This window comes from Staurois parvus, unplaced genomic scaffold, assembly GCF_062004578.1.
Source record: "Staurois parvus isolate SC_StPar_1 unplaced genomic scaffold, SC_StPar_1.0 ptg000395l, whole genome shotgun sequence".
NCBI classification, from domain to species: Eukaryota; Metazoa; Chordata; class Amphibia; order Anura; family Ranidae; genus Staurois; species Staurois parvus.
In genome coordinates this window covers 3,452,305-3,473,768 of record NW_028318191.1, presented here as the reverse complement: position 1 = coordinate 3,473,768, position 21,464 = coordinate 3,452,305, and positions in this window count along the sequence as shown.

The window sequence follows — 21,464 nt, the reverse complement described above, 5'->3', positions numbered from 1 at the left end:
AAACATACGGACATAATTAGACTAAAAAAGGCGATCTCTAATTTTTTGTGGAAAGGTCGTCGCTCACGCATTGCCCTACATAAGCTATATCTGCCTAGGTGTGAGGGGGGAATTGGTCTTCCAAATATATCAGAGTCTATAATCTCTCATGTATTCTACGAGTGTGTGTAGATTGGCTGACCAAGTCCTCCAATTACTCTAATCTTCAACTAGAATCTGCCATGGTTCACCCTTTTGATCTCACAGCCCTTCTACATTCGAACCCTAACTCACTCCCACCCCACTTAAAATATAATCCACTCATACGAGATACCCTTATCACGTGGAGGGAGACCAGACATAAATTAGGCATATCCCCATGGGTTTCTCGTCTCCTTCCCATACATCATAATCCTTTCTCTGTTCCCCAACACCACGCAGCATATGATCTATGGTTTGAACTGGACCTCAATCCAGTAAGCCAACTGTATGACATTGCTTCTGGCTCTCCTCTTTCTTTTTCTCAGATTATAACTTCCTTCAATCTACCTTCTCCCCATTTTCTATATGTCTTACAAGTATGTAATTTTGTGAATTCGATAGCTCCAGCTAAATCCTGCTGCTTCCGTACATCATTTATAGACATCTTAGTCAGGAATCGAAAATATAAGATATCTAATATCTATGGCCTGCTAAATCTACATTATGTATAACCTCTAGAGACTTCCTCTCCTAATTCCCTCTGGATCAGAGACTTCGATAACACACTCTCAGTAGGTCAAATACTCACTGGTTTCAAAAATACATGCGCTTTCAACTCCAGTGAGTTCTGGCGGGAGCAGCAATTTAAGTTGATGCATCATACTTATATGCCGTGTCTATACATACGTGGGAATCCCTCTGCTTCTACCTGCCCTCTATGTGGACACTATAAACCCTCGCTAAAACACAGATTTTGGACTTGCCAACCAATATCTATTTTCTGGACCCAACTACTCAGCTTCATCGCCTTCATCACTTCTCTTCAACTACCAAATGACCCTTTCCCTCTTCTCTTTGGCAATTTGAAACTGCTTTCTACAGGAGCTCATCCGTTTCAGCTCGCCACACTCCGTGCCACAAAACCTTGGCTGTCCTCCTGTCTGATAGTCATGAGAAGAGCTATATTGAAAAAGTGGGTCTCCAACAGTCCCCCTTCCATCTCAGATGTCAAGTCAGATCTTAATGCTCTCCTCAGTCTAGACCGGCTCAACTTACTAACCTCGTCCCATCAGCACAGAGAGGAGCAATACAATCGAAAATGGAGACTCTGTATTCAAAAGTTCTTTCCGACCTCAGAGCAACAGTCCTTTCTTCAAGGCTCTCCTGTGACGATCCAGTCTGGAAACATGATCTAGAACTCCGGATATATTGTATTGCCTCATTATGGTTCAATGTCTGCATGAGTGTATTTATTAGACCTATTAGTTACATCTGTTGCTGCTCTCCCACCACTCTAAGTCAGCCAAGCCAGACCTTCATCTATCCATCTTCGTTTCCATCCATTTCATACTCCAATCTCTTTTCAAATTCCTCTCTGGCTTTTTCTCCCACCCTTAACCAGTAAGGACTTGCAACACCCACAACACCACATGCTACATTCTCCTGCCTCTCACCTCCCCACAGATCTTCAATCCACCAATCTGCCCAATACTGAACACAACCACTGACTTCCTGGGAAGTGCTTTTCCGGCCTGCTCCTTCCTCATTCTTCCATCTCCTTCCTCTCTCTTACCTACTTCATTCAAGCTTCCCCTTCAATTCTCTTCTTTCGTTTTATAGTTTCTCCCAACTTCTTCGCTTCTTCCACTTTATTTATTTTCCTTTCTCATCCTATTTTCCTAACTCGCTATTTATCCCATATACATGACAGTCAACTTATTTTCAATACCCTGGCATCCAATCAACACAATATGATTTGTCGCTACCTCTATACCTCTGGATATGCTATAGCATACCTTTACATACCTCCTACACACTCTACTGACCCATAAAGCAACCCCTTCTTTTTATATAATCTTCAGAGTTTCTGTTCAGATGTTCCTACTGATGCTACTGCAACAAGTTTATTCATCACTATTTCCTCAGAACTTTTCAGAGGTCTTAGTATTATTTGAATTTCTATGCTGAGAATTTCTATGCAAGAATTTTATTTTTACCTGTCTTGGTCAATCTGTCAGTTCTATTATTAATGATGCTGTGTTGCCATGATATACCCTTGGAAGTTATTACCGGCTGATGTTATGTATACTTGAAATAAAGTTGCTTTAAAAAAAAAAAAAAAGGCCCATTAAAAACAATTCAGAGTTCTGGGGACCAGCCCTTGGGATAGCAGTGATTGAATAATTTTTCTGACTCTTCAAAGCTAGTTGGTTGGTATATGGCAGGGTGAAAAGGAGGAGGTGGAAAAGGGAATGTTAGCAGCACTTGCAGGTAAAAAACTGCCCTTTGCACTTGAGGAATAGTGGGATAAGGATGTATTAGCAGTGCTAGAAAAGAACATGGCTGCTCTGTACCCTTAAGCAGGATAAGAAAATGGGTGCATTGGCAGCACTAGAAAAGAAAGGGGCTGCTCTGCACCTTTGAGAAGAAGGAAGAAAACTGTGCATTAACAACACTTGCAGTAAATGGCTTCTCTGATCACTGGGAGGAGGAAAAGGACCTTGAGAAGAAGCAAGAAGGAACAGGTGAATTAGCAGCACTTGCAAGCAAATCGCTGCTTTGTGCCCTTAAGCAGGATAAAGAAAGGCGTGTATTTGAAGCACTTGGGCAAGTGGCTGCTCTTCTCCCTTAAGGAGGAGGAAGAAAATTAAAGGAAGTCAAACAGGAATGATAAAAAAGGAATGACTTTCCACCAAGGTACAGGTATGGCAGGATTGCAGGAAATAGAAGAGGACATGGAGGTGGTGGAGTCAGAGAAAGAGGGCACATTGGCAATGTATGTCATCTACGACCCTCTCATGCAGTACCTCTACTTCTCCTTGCATGCCTGCCTTTAATTTTCTTTTTTTTTTTTGACTGTCCTAACTTAAGTGTGGGCAACCTATAGGCATACTGTTCTGCACTTCACTTATTGCTGCTGCCTGACCTTCCTCCTGGCCATACAGTTTTTCCCCCTCTGTTTGTTGCTGTTTGTCCTTCCCCCTGCACTGTTTAAGGGTGGACATGTAGGAAAAGTGCATGATAGTAGTTCTGCAACACCTTAAGTGATTTATTTAGCTTCCTGAAAAATCCACAAAATTCACATGCATTATATAGTTACATAGTCTGGCTGAAAAAAAGTCCATCCAGTTCAACCATAAAAAAAAAGAAGTTATAATCCTATAAACACAGTTGATCCAGAGGAAGGCAAAAAAACCCAGCAAAGCATGATCCAATTTGCTCCTGCTGGGAAAAAAATTCCTGTCTTATCCCTCGAGAGGCAATCGGATATTCCCTGGATCAACTTTACCTATAAATGTTAGTATCCAGTTATATTCTATGTATCTAAGAAACAATCCAGCCCTTTTTTTTGAAGCAATCCACTGAGCTGGCCAGAACCAACTCTTGAGGGAATCTATTCTACATTTTCACAGCTCTCACTGTGAAGAGACCTTTCCGTGTTTGGAGATTAAATTTCTTTTCCTCCAGACGTAAGGAGTGCCCCCTTGTCCTCTGTGATGACCTCAGGGTGAATAGCTCTACACCGAGTTCACTATATGAACCACTGATGTATTTATACATGTTGATCATATCCCCCCTTAATCTCCTCTTCTCAAGAGAGAATACATTCTGTTCCTTTAATCTTTCCTCATAGCTGATCTCCTCCATGCCTCTTATCAGTTTGGTTGCCCTTCTCTGTACTTTCCCCAGTTCCCCAATGTTCTTTTTGTGAATTGGTGCCCAAAACGGAACTGCACATTTCCGATGAGGTTTTATTAATGATTTGTACAGGGGTAATATGATATTTCTCTCTCTGGAGTCTATATCTCTTTTATTACAAGAGAGGATTTTGCTCGCTTTAGAAACTGCAGCTTGGCATTGCATGCCATTATTAAGCTTGTGATCTACCAGGACACCCAGATCCTTCTCCACCATTGATTCCCCCAGTTGTACCCCCCCTAGTATGTATGATGCATGCATATGCTTAGCCCCCAAGTGCATAACCTTACATTTATCAACATTAAACCTCATTTGCCACATAGTTGCCCAATTAAACAGTGCATTAAGGTTGGCTTGTAAATTGAAGACATCCTGTAAGTAAGTTATTCCACTGCACAGCTTGGTGTCATCTGCAAAGACTGAAATGGGATTTTTAATCCCAGATCCTATATCGTTTATAAATATATTAAAAATTAAGGGTCCCAACACTGAACCTTGGGGTACACCACTGACGACCCCAAACCATTCAGAGTATGAATCATTAACCACTACTCTCTGAATGCGATCTTTTAGCCAGTTTTCTATCCATTTACATACGGATTTGTCCGAGCCCGTAGACTTTACCTTACACATTAGGCATGTGTGGGGAATTGTGTTAAACGACTTAGCAAAATCCAAGTATACCACGTCCACCAAACCCCTCTGTCTAAGGTTTTGCTCAGCCCCTCATAAAAAGAAATCAGATTTGTTTTACAACTTCTGTCTTTCATGAATCCATGCTGTGTGTTGCTTAAAATATTTTTTTGCAGCAAGAACTCATCTATGTGATCTTTTATTAAACTCTCCAGTATCTCCCCAACTATAGAAGTTAAACTAACACTATATACAACAGTTTTGAACTTTTCCCAGTCCTTTCTCAAGTAAGGCATGCCTGAAACTGAAACTGACATTAACATTAACTTTCCTAAATGTTAAATTACAACTTATAACATACTGTATAACATCTTTGCACACATCCTTCTACCAATTAGTATCAAAGTACTGCTCACACAGAGCAACATGAATGAAACTAATAAATAATGTTTACATATTACAGTATACTGGAAACATTTTATCCTAAATCCACATGAACAAATTACTGAAATGATTCACAAAAATAGAAATAAATTCAATGTAACTTTTTAACCCTTTGGGTTGTATAATATCTAACTCTGCTATCCATTTAACCTCCCTGTGTGTCAACTGAAGCTCCTTGTTGCCACCCCTCCGAGATTTAGAAATGTGATCTATAATCATGAATCTGAGTTGTGAGATTCAATAGCCATGTGCAGCAAAATGTTTGTTACCAGGGAGCCCTGGCCAATACGCCCTAAGAAAAAACTTGAGTTGTGATGATCTATCCTTCGTCCTCTGTGTAGTTTCCCCAATGTAGTATAACCCACAGGGGCATTTTAACAAATAAACTACAAAGGAGCTCTGAAATAATTTATTCCTTCATGTCTATTTTTCTGTCTGTGTGAGCGAGTGTGAAAAACAAACTCATTGTCATGTTGGAACATACATAGGACAAGCATGTAAAAGATCCATTACGTTTAGGAATGTTAGAGACTGAGCTTTAGAAAGAACTGCACCAGTTTTTACTATGTTGTCCCATAAGGACTTGCCTTTTCTTCTAAGAATTCAAGGGAGAATGTTGGAATTCTTCAATTTCAGGGTAATTTCACTGTAAAAATTTCTAATGTTTTCTGATAACATTATATATCCTATCTGAGAACTGGTGAAATTGTGACACAAAAGGAATGTGTGAAGTGCTCATGCGTGTTTGTCAGGGACTATCGCGATGCATGGGTCTGCACATGCGTAGGTGTCTGTCAAGACATGCAGGCAGCAGGGCACTAGGCTGCGCCTGTCAGGTGCAGGGCGGGCTACTTAAACCAGCCCTGCACAGACACTTGTTGCCGAATGGTCTTTTTGCGATTCCTGTTATCTGATACCTGTGTTGTGAGTACTATTGATCCGGATTGTCTGACCTTGCTGCCTTCTCCTATCCTGACCCCCTGGCTTGCCTGACTTCGCTCCTGGATGTTCCCCTTTAGATCTGATATCCTGTTATTGACCTGGCGTGTGACCCGACCATTCTTTGCCTACTGTTCTGTACCGCACCGACCCCCCGGCTACCGACTCGGCTTGTTTGACTTAGCTTTCGCTCCTCCATCCATCCCTCTAGGACCCCCTGGTCCCCTCACATCAGACTCTCACCCTGCGGGAGCCCCTGGCGGACTCCTCTACCACTGGTGGGTATATTCAGTAGTCGCAACCTGGTCTGGGAGCGCTCCAAGTCCATCCCCACCATCAGGGGCTCTGGTGAACAAGTGCTCCCGACCAGTGGGTTGCTAGAGGTGCTGTCAGGTGGTCCCTTACAGTGTTGTTTTACCTTTCCAGTAATTGAGTTCTACTAGTATTCAAAATTCTTGTTTATATAACTCAGTCAAAGGGTAACCCATGTTGCTCAATTTCTGTACCATTTTTAGAAGACTCTGTTCACTCTGCACTCTGTGCAGGTTCACTAACTATCCTGCCCACTCTAGCCATCTGGCACATAACATACACATAATGTTGTTCAATTGCATCCATAAATGTGTTTGCATAGGGGATGCAAACACGTGATCCCATTGCAGCTTCCCCGAGCTGCAAGAAATGATCCTCTTGAAACAAAAAGAAGCTATTTCCAAGCACAGCCTGTAATAGAAAAAAAAAAATTTGAGCTGAAGAGTACATTTTACTGTAGTAACTGTTAAGTTTAAAAGAACTGTAAAGTACCATTTCCCCACCCCACCATGTTCACTAGGCTTAGCTGTCCACCTGTGGGTCATGGACCTTCATAATAGCTGTTGTTGGGTGGAGCGGAAGGGGCTCAGTGTCTAGGGGGGCTGCTGTAAGCAGGAATTAAGCTAATCAAGCATGATATGTGCATGATTAGCTTAATTAGGGACCATAGGTGACCCCTGATATCTCCTTAAAGACCTTTCACCAGCAATATGCTATCTCATAGTGATATCTCATTGGCAATAAAGTTAACAAATAAAGAATAGAGAGAGCCTCACATTTTTAAAGCCCCTACCCCCATGTTCACACAAATGGGTGAACGTATGCGTTAGGTGTGACTACATATGAAAAAAATTATTGGGCTACATGTTTTATATAGCCAAGCACAGAAAGGGGAGAACAATAATATTAGGGTTGTCATTCCTAGTTAGCTCTAAACTTATGTTCTCTAAGGGCTTTTAAAGGTCACATAAGGACAATTTTGGATACCAAAGTTTGTTACCAAAACCCTATATTTTATAATTTACTAAAAAAATTGGGTAATGTGTTTGTCTGGCCTAAAGTTAACTTGTAAAGTGTATTTTTGTTACTGAAAATAGGGGGTTGATAAACTGTTGTGTTAATATCACATGACAAAAAAACTACTACCATTATATTCTACAGGGTCTCTGCTTTCATAAAATATATACAATATTTGGGTATTTTAACTAATCTCCAGGCTTACTAACCTCCAGTGCATATAATGTGTGCAAAAAAGCAAAATCTGTGCTGGCAGTGAAAGAGTTAAATGATTGAAGTTTTTTTTAGTTAATTCTTTGTTTCCCTCAGAGCCGCCTTCAAAGTTGCATAATAAGGATGACTTTATCATTGCTGCACAATATATTTTTTTTGTTCTGTTAAATGTTCCCCATGGTAGTGTCCAGTTCCCCATTCCCCATGTAACAGCTTTAAGATTCTGCAGCTTTGAAAATTGTCAGCTTGTCTATTTATTTTGAGAATACTCCATAGACAAATATAGGTTTGGGTGTCGACATCATGCAGGATTTGACCCCCAGCAGGCTTGCTCATCCCTACTAATGGAATAGTAGTTGGTCTTCACCTCTGTTTACTGGTACGTAACCCCGGGCAAAAATATCGATAAATAATAATAATAAAAAATTTAGGAACATAGTACAGTTAATAGAACAAAAAATTACAAGCACAAAAACAACAGAAAACCTATAACAATAAAAAGATTCATGCACCAGATATCTTGACTAAAGTCTTCTGATGGGGACAGAATAAATGGATTACAACATGACACGAGAGATTTAAATTATTTAAAATTTGACCTAAATACCTCCACAAGAGGAATGTTACAAATGCAAGGGGCCTTTCTGCCTCCTACTTTCTCCTATAGCTATTGGGTATTAGAAGTGGAAGAGCAGGAAAAACATGTAACGTTATATTTAGGCTATAACCATAATGGTAGGCACTCCACCTAAACTAGTATCAACATAATATAGCTATGATAGCTATTCTCATCAATAATTTGATCCCTCACTCTTATTTTCAATTAAGTAACCTTCAAAATTCCACTTTTTTTTAATGATCTTTTTTTATTGAACATAATTTTCAAGACAGAATACAGAAAAACACATAATATAAAAAAAAGAAGAAATCAAAAACATAGAAATATAAGAGCAGACATGTTGTAACCATATATCTCCATACCATACAACCACCTGCCTGCTGTACCACCAAGAGACCCGGTGGCCATGCAGGAGCTATATCTATGCCCATGGCCAGTGGTCTCCAAGGCAATAAGTTGGTTGCGTCTCAATTGAACCATTGTATCATAACAAAGACATGAACTAACACGTTTGATAGTGATCGATAAATAGAACACAACAAATGATTCAGGGTACAAACATGAGGGAGAGAAAGAAAAGTAGCAGGAGCCACAGTAGGCAACTGCAAGATAACTATGATCACAATGCATGACACCTTTTAAAATGTGAGGCAGGTGGGTAAGTGTGCAGGTAAGAGATCAGTATACCATGAAGTTATGTATCGTCCAGCGGTTAAGGAGAGCAAATCTGGCAGGCATGTGACAACAATTGTCAGCGGAGGGGTATTGCCAACCAAAGTTACTCAAGAAAAGCTTTAGGGATTATAGCGGTATATCGCCAGGGGTAAGATTGTCTGGGCTATCCAATTCCATAGAATAATACATCCAGCCGGACCAGATGTCATGGAATTTCTCAAGATCATTTTTAACCGTATAAAGCCAATGTTCCGCTTCTAGTATCTGTTCCACATCTCTCCTCCAGTCCTGCACAGTAGGGTACCGAGATTGTTTCCAAAGTTTCGGTATTAGGTTTTTGGCTGAATTCAAAAGACGAGGGGTGACACTGTGTTTATATGATTTGATAGGGGGGGGGGTAGCGTGGAACAGATAAAGAAGGAGGGTAAATTTAATAGGTTTAAGGGTTGTACTCTGATACCAAGGGGAAATATCTCTCCAAAATGTTTGGATCTTGGGGTAATTTCACCATATATGCAGAAAGGTGCCTTCATGAGAGCAGCCTCTTCAACAGCCACTTTCAATCCCAGGGAAGATCTTAGCCAACTGTGAGGGTGTCCTATACCAGCAAGACAGGAATTTATAGCACGGCTCTAGGGTCTTAGAACTGATGGAGGAGACGTGATAATTTGATTACTTTCTGTAATTGGTTTCCATTCCTATATATAGTAGAGAGTTGTCTGGGAGGAAATGGATAGTAGGCCCCTATACATTTGGGAGAGAAAATGTTTGGATTCTCCAAGGTTCATGTATATAGATTCGAAAGAAGTTAGTGAGTCATTTAGATGTACTTTAGGGACTAATTTATGGAAGAAATCATGTAGCTGTCTATGGTGCCAGAGGTCCATTCATACATTGAGTGTTTCCTTCTATACCCCTGGTGTTAAAAAAGGAGACATCTTCCCCAGAAGGGGAATCAAGGAAACCCCCCCCCCCCCCGTGGTGCTAGGGGTGAGGTTGGAGGGGAAAGAGTTCCTGTTTCATTGACTTAATCACAAACTCTCAGAGTGTTCAGTATAAACGGGCTCGTCCAACTAGACAGCTCACGGGCCATATATAGGATCCAAGGGGCCCCTGCTAAGTTCCTATTGGCGATAGACTTTTCAAGGGTAACCCATATCTTCTGAATGGTGGCACCAATTTAAAATACAAACCAACGCCCTAGATTTATAGTATAGAAAAACATCAGGCACTCTAAGGCCCCCATCCTCTTTGCGTCGATGAAGAAGTGAGTACGCCAAATTAGGTAGTTTCCCCTGCCAAATGAAAGTCATAAATAACCAGCGTAAATGACGGAAAAACAAAGGTGGTAGGTGTATGGGGATTGTGGAGAGGAGGTAGAACATTTTTGGCAGGATCGTCATTTTGAGAGTGTTAATTCGAAACATCCATGTGAGGGCAGTATTTTCCCAAGCACTTAAATCTTTTTCTACCCCTTGTAAGAGTGCCCCATAATTTTTCATATAGAGTATAGTCATTTAGGATCTGAAGAGATTTGAGTGCCTAGGTAGGGCAGTGTTTGTGATTGCCAGGTATATTGGAAATTAGTCTTGAGTGATTGCATAAGATCAGGGGGAATCGTGACCAATAGTATCTCAGACTTCCCATAGTTATTGCTAAAACTGGAGAGAGAACCATATCTCTGAAATTCCGACATCAAAACTGGCAAGGTGGTAAGTGGCCGAGATATGTAAAACAGAATATCGTCAGCATACGCAGAAGGTTTATGGATTCCAGACCCATTGGGTACCTCCTTGATGTCATTATTATGCCGAATTTTCCTTTGGAGTGGTTCCAACACCAGAGCAAACAAGACGGGGGATAAAGAGTATCAATGCCTGGTGCCATTGCATATACTCAGCGGGTCAGAGAAAGTCCCGTTCACCGTCACTCTAGCTTCTGGATCAGTGTAGAGGGCCGAGATCCAACCCATTATCTTTCGCCCAAGTCCCAGTTTAATCAGGGTCTCCTCCATTAACAGCTAGTCCACCCTATCAAAAGTCTTCGGTCAATATGACGAGGAAGGCAGATTGACTTGGGCCATGTCTTGTCCAATGAAGGATATTGAGAGCTCGAATGGTATTATCCTGAGCCTCCCTGCCCATAATGAAACCCATTTGATCAGGGTGGATGACCGCGGGGAGGATGTCCTGCAATCTAGTAGCTATAAGTTTGGACAAGATATTGATATCGGAGTTCAACAGAGAAATGGGACTGTAGTTCTGACAATACATGGGGTTCTTTCCAGGTTTTTCTATAACAACAATATGGGCTAATAGAGCCTCTTTGGACAAAGAGTTAGAGGTGGTAGTGTCATTAAAGTAATCACACATGGGCTCTGCCAAGGGGTGCGCCATTCGCTTATAATAAGCGTTAGATAAGCCATCAGGGCCAGGGCTCTTCCTTTTAGGGAGGTCTGAGATAATCTATGCCACTTCTAGAGGGGTAAAAGAGTGTTCTAAATTGTCCACTACCTCTTTAGGAAGACTAGGTAATTTCACTTCCTGTAGGTATTGACGGATGAAAATCCTATGGTTGTTGGCCCAGGATGAATTGGGTGGAGGTTTAAGGTTGTATAAGGAGCTGTAGTAAGTACAGAAAGCCTCAGCAATGCGATCAGAGTCCACTACCTGTCTGTCAAGAACCGGCAGTTTATGTACATGAGAAAGTACCTGCCATTTGCAGAGGAAGCGGGCTAGAAGGCAGCAGCATTTATTCCCATGCTCACAAAATGTGTGTGCATAGTAACGTAATTTATTCTGAGCCTTCCTTTCAAGGCATGCATTAAGCTTGGATCTAAGATCTATCAGTGCCATCAAGTCGGAAGGTTGTAGTCTGTTCTTGTACGTTTGTTCAAGTAAGTGAATTTTAGTAACCAAGTCATCAGTTTCTGTACCTTTTAACGTTTTTGAGTCTCGATCCATGGGCTATCAGGACTCCTGTTATCACCACCTTAGGCCCCTCCCACCTTGCCCTACCCCCCGGACACCTCATCAGTGGAATTGAGTTGGAAATATGTGGTAATGGAGGATTCAATGGCGGTATGGGTGGTTTCGTCATCCAAGAAAGATTCGTTCAAAGGCCATGTCCAAGCATGTCTATAGAAGGCGTACATAGTCAGATTCAAAGAGTCAGGGGCGTGATCAGAAATTGTTATTGGGCCAATATCCGCACCGTGAAGTCGGCAAAGGTAATACTGATCAACATAGAGAAGGTCAATCCGCGAATAAGAGTTATGGACAAGGGAGAAATAGCTATAATCTTTATCAGAAGGGTGGACTACTCTCCAACTATCCACTAAGTGAAGATCCTGTAGATGCTTCTGGAAATGTTTAAGAGCTTTAAAAGAGAAGGACGAAATTCCCCGATGAAGTGTCCAATTGAAGATCCAGGGGGAAGATTGAATTCCTCCCCAAGTATGAGAAGGCCCTCCTTAAATTCAAGGAGTTTCCTTAATACATTGGAGAGAAAATCAATGGTGCTGGTGTTAGGTGCATAAACATTAGCCATAGTGAATAACTCATTATTAATAGTGCCCTTAAGGAATAAAAATCTGCCTTCCAAGTCAGCTATATGTGTAAGGGGGATAAAAGGACATGACTTATGGATGGTTACTGCCACCCCCCTTGCTTTAGGAATTGGAGAAGGGCATGGGAACTATTGCTTAAATATTGACTGTGGGAGATTGGGTGTGGAAGTCATGTGAAATGGGTCTCCTGAAGTAGTGGCATTGTTGAGTGTAATTGGCAAAGTTCCTGCCATAATTTCCCTCGCTTATGAAACCACCAACAATGTGGATGCCATTGTGTTGGTTAGAAGGGAAGACTGGGTACCACACCCCAGGAGACCCAGCCCAGGGGACAACACATGTAAAGAAGGCAACACATACTGTGTATAAATTAAAAAACCTCCTTATACTGTATACCTGTGATCAATTGGAAGAAGAGAATACATAGAGTAAAATCTAAACATAGAGAAAACACGGTAAACCAATATAGAAGTTCGCTAACTGCGAACAAGGAGGATAAAGGGTTCAAATGTGGACCCCAAGGGGTTCGCAGCCAAAGCCCCCAAAAGATTGTAATCTACAGTATAATCTCCATTTAATGGAGATTGACCTATGTGGGGGAATCGGTTAGCCATGAGTAAGAGGCAGTAGCCCAACCCAGGGTCAAGAGTAAAAAGTAGGAGCAAGGAGGCCTATATAATTGGAAACAGAGCAATCATTGTTCTCAATACCAGAGAAGTAGCATAGTAGTGTCTTTTGGTGATGCATAGTTGGGGGCAGACATCTTCAGTGCGATGTGTAGTGGAGCACCAATGTCAACCACCACATAGAAGCACAGCAAAAAACAAAAGGAAAAAAAAAAAGGGAAGGAGCCACGGCAGGGTTCCTGACATAGATTCTCAGTAGGTAATGTTCAATTACGTGGCTGCAGGAATGTTGGAAGGAAACAAACTGTAAGGCCTTAAGAAAGCACCCGAAGGTATCTGATTGCGGAACTAGGAAACCTTCAAAAGGTCCTGTCTAGGGGAGTCTGATGAGACCCCTCTTTGTTGGCGTTGGTGAAGGCGAGAATACAGGGGTTCCGGTTGCCAGCATACTAGCCTTGGGGGAAGTACACTTCACTTGAAAAGCGCCAATCAAGGAAATCAGCTTGCAGGAGTTCCAGTGTCTAGAAATCTAGGAAGATCATCTTTGTTGTGTAGGGTGGCAGATTTCCCATTTCTGCATGTGGTAAGACAAAAGAGAAAGCCCCATCGATATGTCACCCCCCCTCCTGGCAAAGAACCGCCAGTACAGGGCCCAAGCCCTGTCTCATCATGAGGATGCATTTAGATGTAGCAGGCTAGCCCCATCAAATTCCACAGATTGCTTTCCACGCATGGCAGACATGATGGCCTCTTTAACTATGTACTTATGCACCCTACAGATGACGTCCTGGTGTTTGTTAATATCCTGGGGTGGTGGTAATAAGGCCCTGTGTGCATAATCTATTTCAACTGGCGTTGATGCAGATTCACCCAGGATAAAACTGAAGATCCCCTGGAGTGTGGATACTAGGTCCTGCACATGGGTAGCCTCAGACAAACCACGTATCCGTATATTTTGCCACTGCTCATGGTTTTCATAGTCATCTAGTTGTGATAAAAGGGATTCAATCATGGTGTTGTGCTTACGGGAGGCTTCCCTCAGTTTTGTTACCGTATGGGGTAGGTCTTCATGAGCCATTTCTAGAGTTTCTACTCGATGGCCTATAGTCATGGTATCAGCTTGAAGTTTATCCAAGGCCTCTTTAAAGGAAGATTCCACGGTTGCAATCAGCTGCACCATATCAACTTTAGTAGGGAGAGCCCTAATGTGATCTTTAATGTTTCAGTCTCCTATAAGGTCATCTAGAAAGGAGCCCGCTGTCAAGGGCTGTGTAGAGGTATGTGAAGGAGTAGGGCTATCACAGCATACCTGAGCAGAGCTGGCAGCATTCCCATGGTCAGAGGCAGTGGCTGGAGAGGAGGCAGAGGACACTGGGTGATCCGGCGCCATCTTGGCGCGGTCCCTGGATCCCGGTAAAGTAGGAATCCAGCACTCCAGAGCGGGTCTGTGGGACTCGAGCAGGTGTGGCGTATGCCTGATGCTTCCCTGGCATTGTGGGTTATGTGTATGTCAGCGTCTGTGCTCTGTGAAGCGGTAAACGGCCCTGGGTGGATAGGAGCTCTCAGGCTTTGTAAAGTTAGACAAATGAGTACGAAATGGATACAAGCTGGCAATAAAACTCAAATTGGGTTAGATCAATTCCGAATACATATTATTAGAACCTTCCCAATTACTGCCACAGAGAATGGTCAGATAAAAGCACAAAAATGACAAAAACTAAGGTGGAGAGCAGCCTATATGTGAGTCCCATCCATGACTAGCCACTGGTCAGTGAAGAATATTTATTATTCAGTACTGCCTGTGTTGGAGTCCTTTCCTTTTACTTGCAGTGAAGTTGTCACAGTCTGGGATTAGACTGAGAGGCTACTGGCTGTAACATTTGAGAAGTTCATGAGTAGTCAATTGGAAATATACAAGCAGATCCCCTAGCAGATGATGCAGAGTCACCCGAGGCACAGGGTCCAAGCACTAGCTAGTCTTCACCAGAGCTCCTAATGGATGAGATGGGTTTTTCTGTGTGCTAATAACAAAGCCACTGCCCTCTGGATTGTACCAGTAAGAAAAAGGCAAGCGCGGGTCAGGTAACAAAGAAAGTAGACAAGGTACAAGCAGAAGAGTAGTTGATGAAGAAGTCAAAAGAGCAGGAAAGAGTAGTAGTTGGATTGGATCAGATGGAAGCATAATAGATGACAAGTCAAAAAAATGGTTACGACCAATAGTTGGATTGGATCATACAGAAAAATAGTAGGAGCAATATTTTGGCTCTAGAGAGCACAATAATCTGGCAGACAGGAAACGCAGAGACATGGGTTACATCAGGAACCTCATAGAAGCAGCAAATGATTCAAGGCTCACCAGAAACATGACACAAAGTAAGGTCGTCCAAGAATTTAGGCAAGGAGTTTTCCAGCATCCCCGTTTGCACAGCGAGAACAGCCACAGCCAGATACTGCAGAGATTGCAGGTTTAGATCTGGATCCTACCAGTACTCACCTCTGGACATCTGGACGTCTTATGGCCAGGTTTGTGATGAAACCTCTGGTGAAATTCTCTTATCGAAATGGGGGTATAAACATTCTTCTCTGGTTCTCAAGAATGTTCCTCTGGTCCATATCCTTCCCTTTGAATTAGATATTGCAATTTGTTTCTAAAGATCTTGGAATAAAGAATTCTTCTTCACCCTGCACCTTAGTGAGTGACAGAGGTGGGATAATTCTCCTAAAAAAACATTTTCATAAAATGGTGATATGTGAAAAATAGGGTGAGTCTTCATATTGTCAGGAAGTTTTAAGTGAAAGGTGACCAGACTGATTTGAACAGAAACTGGAAAGACCCCACAAACCTTTGACCCAGCTTAGCAGATGGAACATGAACATTAAAATTTTTGGTAAATAACCAATTTAAACCCTTGCCACCCACAATAATGTAGGGAGCAGGGGCGGACTTCCTATTTGGAAACTCGGGAACTGCCCCGAGGGCCCAGGGTCAGTAGGGGGTCCCATGAGATGCCCCTGGTACCTTTTTCATAGGCTTTTTTGACTTTGGGCAAGGACACAGGGGCCCCATGATCCCCTATTGCCTGGGGGCCCCATGAGTTGTCAGTCCGCCCCTGGTAGGGAGTGATCTGCAATGTTTGTCAGCGGCCTTTTTGTAGTATTCCTGAGCCTCCTTCAAAGTATAAATCAATTTCTCCTTAATTTCCTGTAAAGTATTTAATCTGTCAATAACAGTAGGAACTGGAGCTGAAATAGGGATATTAGGAATAAAAACTGGATATGTTTAAGAAAAAATTACTTTGAGAAGTGGAGCTATGTTAAGAATTGTTATAAGCTAATTTAGCCGTAGATAGATAGTCCACCTGGTCATCCACCCAGCAAAGGTACCTGGAAAAACATCGAAGATACTGCTCCAGACTTTGATTGGTCATCTCAGTCTTCCCATTAGACTGGGGAAGACAAGCAGAGGACAGAATAATTGTAACACCTAAAGCTGAGCAAAAACTTTTCCAGGATTTTAAAGTAAACTGTACTTCTCTGTCAGACACCACATCATCAGGAATTCCATGGAGTTTAAACAATTCCCAAACCATCAGTTCCATAGTTTGTTCAGCAGTAGGTACTCCGTTAACTGGTATGAAATGGGCCATCTTAGTGAGATGGTCGATGACTAAGAAGAGAATGGTTATTTCTCTCAGAGGTAGATCAACCACAAAGTCCATAGAAAGTGATCCTCATGGTCTTGATGGAACAGGGAATGGCTTTAGCAGCCCCAAATAAGAAGATTGGAGTGTCTTACTGTGTGAACAGGTCAGGCATGAGGCCACATAGCTTTCGACATCTTTCTTGTAACTGGGCCACCACAAGGAATGTGCTAAAAATACTTCTGTCTTAGAAACCTCAAAATGCCCAGTTCAACATGAACAAGAAGCTGAAGGCTTCTCCCCAAGCAGATTCAGGTACAAAAAGCCATTCCTTTAGTCAAGGTTAATATCCTTAGCAGGATGATTAAGAAGTGGGTTATTCCCCCCCCCCTTTAGTGAAAATTCAAACATTTCTTGAACTTTTGACCTCTGGAAAGTTCTTTTGAGGCAGGTTTGTACATTCAGAGTTGCTGTCCTGGAGAGGCCCGGAGAACATCTGTGATAAGGCATCAACCTTGCCATTCCTTGACCCAGGGTGATGCAAAATGATAAAATTAAACCTGGAGAAGCAAAGGGCTCACCATGTTTGTCTAGAAGACAATTTCTTGGCAGAATGAATAAATTAAACATTTTTATGATCAGTGAGGACAGTAACAGGATGCTTAGCCCTTTCCAGCAGATGACACCACTTGAAAAACGTTTCCTTAATTTGCCAGAAACTCCTTTTTTTCAGTGTCATAATTCTTTTCAAATGAAGAAATTGACCAAGAGGATTAAGAACACAGATGAAGCTGCATCTTTTCTCCAATTTTCTGAGAAAGGATAGCTCCCACAGCAGAATCCGATACATCAACTTTCACAATGAAAGGCAGTTCAGGATCAGGAGGTACCAAAATTGGTGCAGAAGTAAAAAGTCTTTAGTTTACTGAAGGCAGCTTGTGCTTCATGTTACCACAAAAAGAACATTCCCTTCTTTGTCAGCTGCCTAACTGGAGAAATAACCTTGGAGAAATTCCTTATGACTCTTCTGTAAAAGTTGGCAAATCCAACAAATCATTCTATTTCCTCAACTTTCCTAGAGGCAAGCCAACCCTCCACTGCTTTTATTTTATCCATGCTCACTTCTCCTGGAGAAATGATGTATACCAAGAGCTGGATCAAGGTTTGTTCACACTTTCATTTCTCCAGTTTGATGTAAAGTTGATTACTCAGTCTTTCGAAGACAATATAGACATGCATTCAATGTTCCTCCAAGTTATCAGAAAAAATTAGAATATCATCCAGATGCTATCACAAACTGGTCCAACAGATCTTGCAAAAAAGTTGCAGGAGCATTGCAGAGGCCAAAATAAAAGAACAAACTATTTGAAATGTCCATATCTGGTTCTAAAAGCAGTTTTCCATTTGTCTCCAGGATGATTGTGGACAAGGTTATATTCCCCCTGTAAATCTAATTTGATAAAGAGTTTGGAAGAGTGACATCTTTCCAACATTTCAGGAATCAGGAGGAGTGAGTGGATAGCAATTTTAATAATCTTGTTCAAATCCCTGTACTTGATAGACGTAGGATGGAGTCCTTCTTAATAAAGAATAAGTCTTCCCCAGCATAAGGGGTTGTGTGTCTGATAAAGCCCTTAATTAAATTCTCATCAAGCACTGAGCACCTTTAATTCAGTTTCTTATAGAGAATAAACTGGCTCAGATAGTTTTTCTGCCACTGGAAGCAATTCAATGGGACACAGTCATACAGTCGATGAGGAATTAACTTATCCGCATTCGTTTTATCACAGACATTCCAGAAACTTACAATACTTTGGAGGTAGCTTATCGTTTGTCTGGGTAGTTACCAAAACTGCTTGTGATTCCCTGGTTGGTGGAGGACTTGTTTGGTAAGATTCTTTACAATGCTCTTTGCAATGCAATTTCTCATGTGAATGTTACTGCTTTGGGCACATTCAATGTATGTGAAATTCTCCCCGACCCCAGAGTCCAGCAAAGTGGAACAAGGGATTTCATGGCTTTCAATGATAGGTTTAATAGGGATGACAACATGAAATGGTAAATAATAAACTTATTACTTCATGAATCAAGGGAGAGAAGAACTAAAACAATGGTAATTATTTGTTCAGGCACTGTAAAGTCAGTTGCCACAGTTGTTCTTTTAAATTTATTGGGAAAATAAAATGTAAAATCTCCACAATAGAGAAATAAGTTCTACATCTCTTTTTCTCCTGAATAGAAATAGATCTTTTAATAACATCCACCTGCATAGGTTCAGGAATGATGTAATCTGGAAGAACTTTTGGACTCTTCTGTGGGAAATGACTATCCACTGAACTTGAGTGGTAAAGGCATACATAAGTTAATATCCACAGCAGCAGTATCTCTGGAATGTAAGTGCACAATTATCTATGCGGATCAAGGATGTCTTCTCGTAGTCCTCAATTTTGTAATTCAAAAAATATTTCATGGTAGTTAAAACCAAATCATTGAAAGTTATTTACTTCATGAGAGGAGCCACAGCAGCTGCTACAATGGCCTCCATGTTTTGGGCCAGATTTGTCATTGTCTGGTATTAGGCTCAGAGGCCAGTGGCTGTAGAAGTAGAAAGGTTCACATGTAGTTAGCTGAAAATATACAAGCAGATCCTCCTAGCAGATGACATAACTGGGTTCAGGGGTGGGGCTAGGGGTGTGGTCAAGGGTGGGATCAGGGGTATAGTCAAGGTTGGGGTTGAAGGGGGCTGTACAGGGCCCCATTATTTTTAAGAGCGGCCCTGCAGCCAACTCATTACAAATCTTTCTCTCCGTACATCTCTTCCCAGTACAGATTTCCCTCAGGGAAAAACCTGCAAACGCCACTGTGGAAAATACACCACACTTTAGTTCCTTTAACAAGTAACAGGATGTGTTTACTAGAACTTTGATATTTTGCACATGCGTATCACTGGTAAAAATCACTTGCTCATCAGTAAGGCTCTTCAGTAACTGTAATAAACTGGTGACTGTAATGCAGCTACCATTTGAGGTTGAAAGGAAGAAGTTTTAACCATAAATTGCAGAAAGGCTTCTTTACTGTTAGAGCCATAAAACCCTCACCCCAGGAAGTGATACTAGCTGAGAGTGTCGACAGGTTCATAAACATTTTGATGTCTTCCTCAGGAAGCAGAATAATCACATATCAGACATAAAATTGAAAAACCATGCAACTCCCAATCACGAGTCACCCAAAAAATCACCCATGTATTCCTAGCAATAAAGTCATGTCAAGAGTATAAACAGCTAAATTTGGGTTGGAGTTTTAATTCTGGCCTGTAGAGAGTTATTCACATTGGCATTTGGCAGCTCTGTAGTAAAAATGCATTACTAGGAGGCTGTAATCCTCCTATGACCGGAGTCATTACGGTTATAGCTGCAAAAGTAGAAATTGTTATTTTAACAGAATGGGTAATCTGCAAATCATCAGAGTAACCGTAATTTGCAATTTGCTAAATATGCAAAGTTAAAAGTAATAATGGTTCAGGATGGAAACAAAAAAGCATGCAAATACTGCAGAATAACCACTTACCACCCTGTAGCAGTTGTATGTGATTTTGCAGTTCTGTGTAGGGGGCACGTGTGCGCTGCCCTACCCGCGCTGTCATGGCTGGGACTCGTGATCGGCGGAGCAGCTGACAGGAGAGAGATCTGTGAGTGTAAACACCACAGATCTCTCTCTCCTGTCAGTGGGAACATGCTGGTTTTTTATCTCTCTGCAACCAAGGAAATAAAAGTCAGCACTTCCCCAAGTAAAACACAGCACACAGTTAACCCTTTGATTGCCCCAGATGTTAACCCCTTCCTGCCCAGTGTCATTAGTACAGTGTCAGTGGTTTTTATTAGCACTGATCACTGTATTAGTGTCACTGGAGATGTCCATGGCAGTTAGTCAGTTCCCATCCAGTGGCAGCTAGTGTCAGAAAGCCTGCAGTACTATCGCAGTATATGTTGCTGATCACCGCCATTATTAGTATAAAAAGTAAATAAATAAAAATTTCAGTGTATATGCCGCCATTTGTAAACGCTATAACTTTCATGCAAACCAATTAATATAAACTATTGGGATTTTTTTTTTTACCAAAGACATGTAGCAGAATACATTTTAGCCTAAATTTATGACGACATTTTTTTATAGGATTTTCTATAGCAAAAAGTAAAAAATATATATTTTTAAATTTTCTGTCTTTTTTCATTTATAGTGCAAAAAATAAAAAACCCGGTGGTCATCAAATCACACCAAAATAAAGCTCTATTTCTGTGAAAAAAAATTATATAAATTGCATTTGTGTAGTGTTGCATGACCGCACAATTGTCAGTTAAAGTGGTGCAGCACCATATAGCAAAAATGGGCTGGTCGTGAAGGGGAGTAAATCTTCCGGATGGCAAGTGGTTAATGAAAGCTGAACAAACATATGAAAGCTGCACCAACATATACTCTTTATACCAGAAACTGCTGTACAACCTTGGATATAAAATTATACTATATGTGGATGTTAAATATGTATAACATTTTGGATACAAGTGACATTCACGATTTTTATGTGGAAGTTGCTGATCAACTTATCTTATTTGAGTTTTATGTGATAATTATTGTGCATCCAGGACTTTACCTAGCAAGTCATTTCACCTTTGAGCTGCTTTTACACCATTACATGTACAAGCTAATAGTTGCCAGTCACACCGCTGCGATTTGTGTGCAATTTCAGCATGATTTCAGGTGCGGAGATTTGTGAAGATTTTCAACGATTTCTTACAATTTGCAGTGTGATTTCCATTATATTCTATGTATGTGAAATCACAACAAAACTGCTGAAAAAGTAATGCAAGAACTACTTTAGAAATCACGGTGCAGCAAATCGC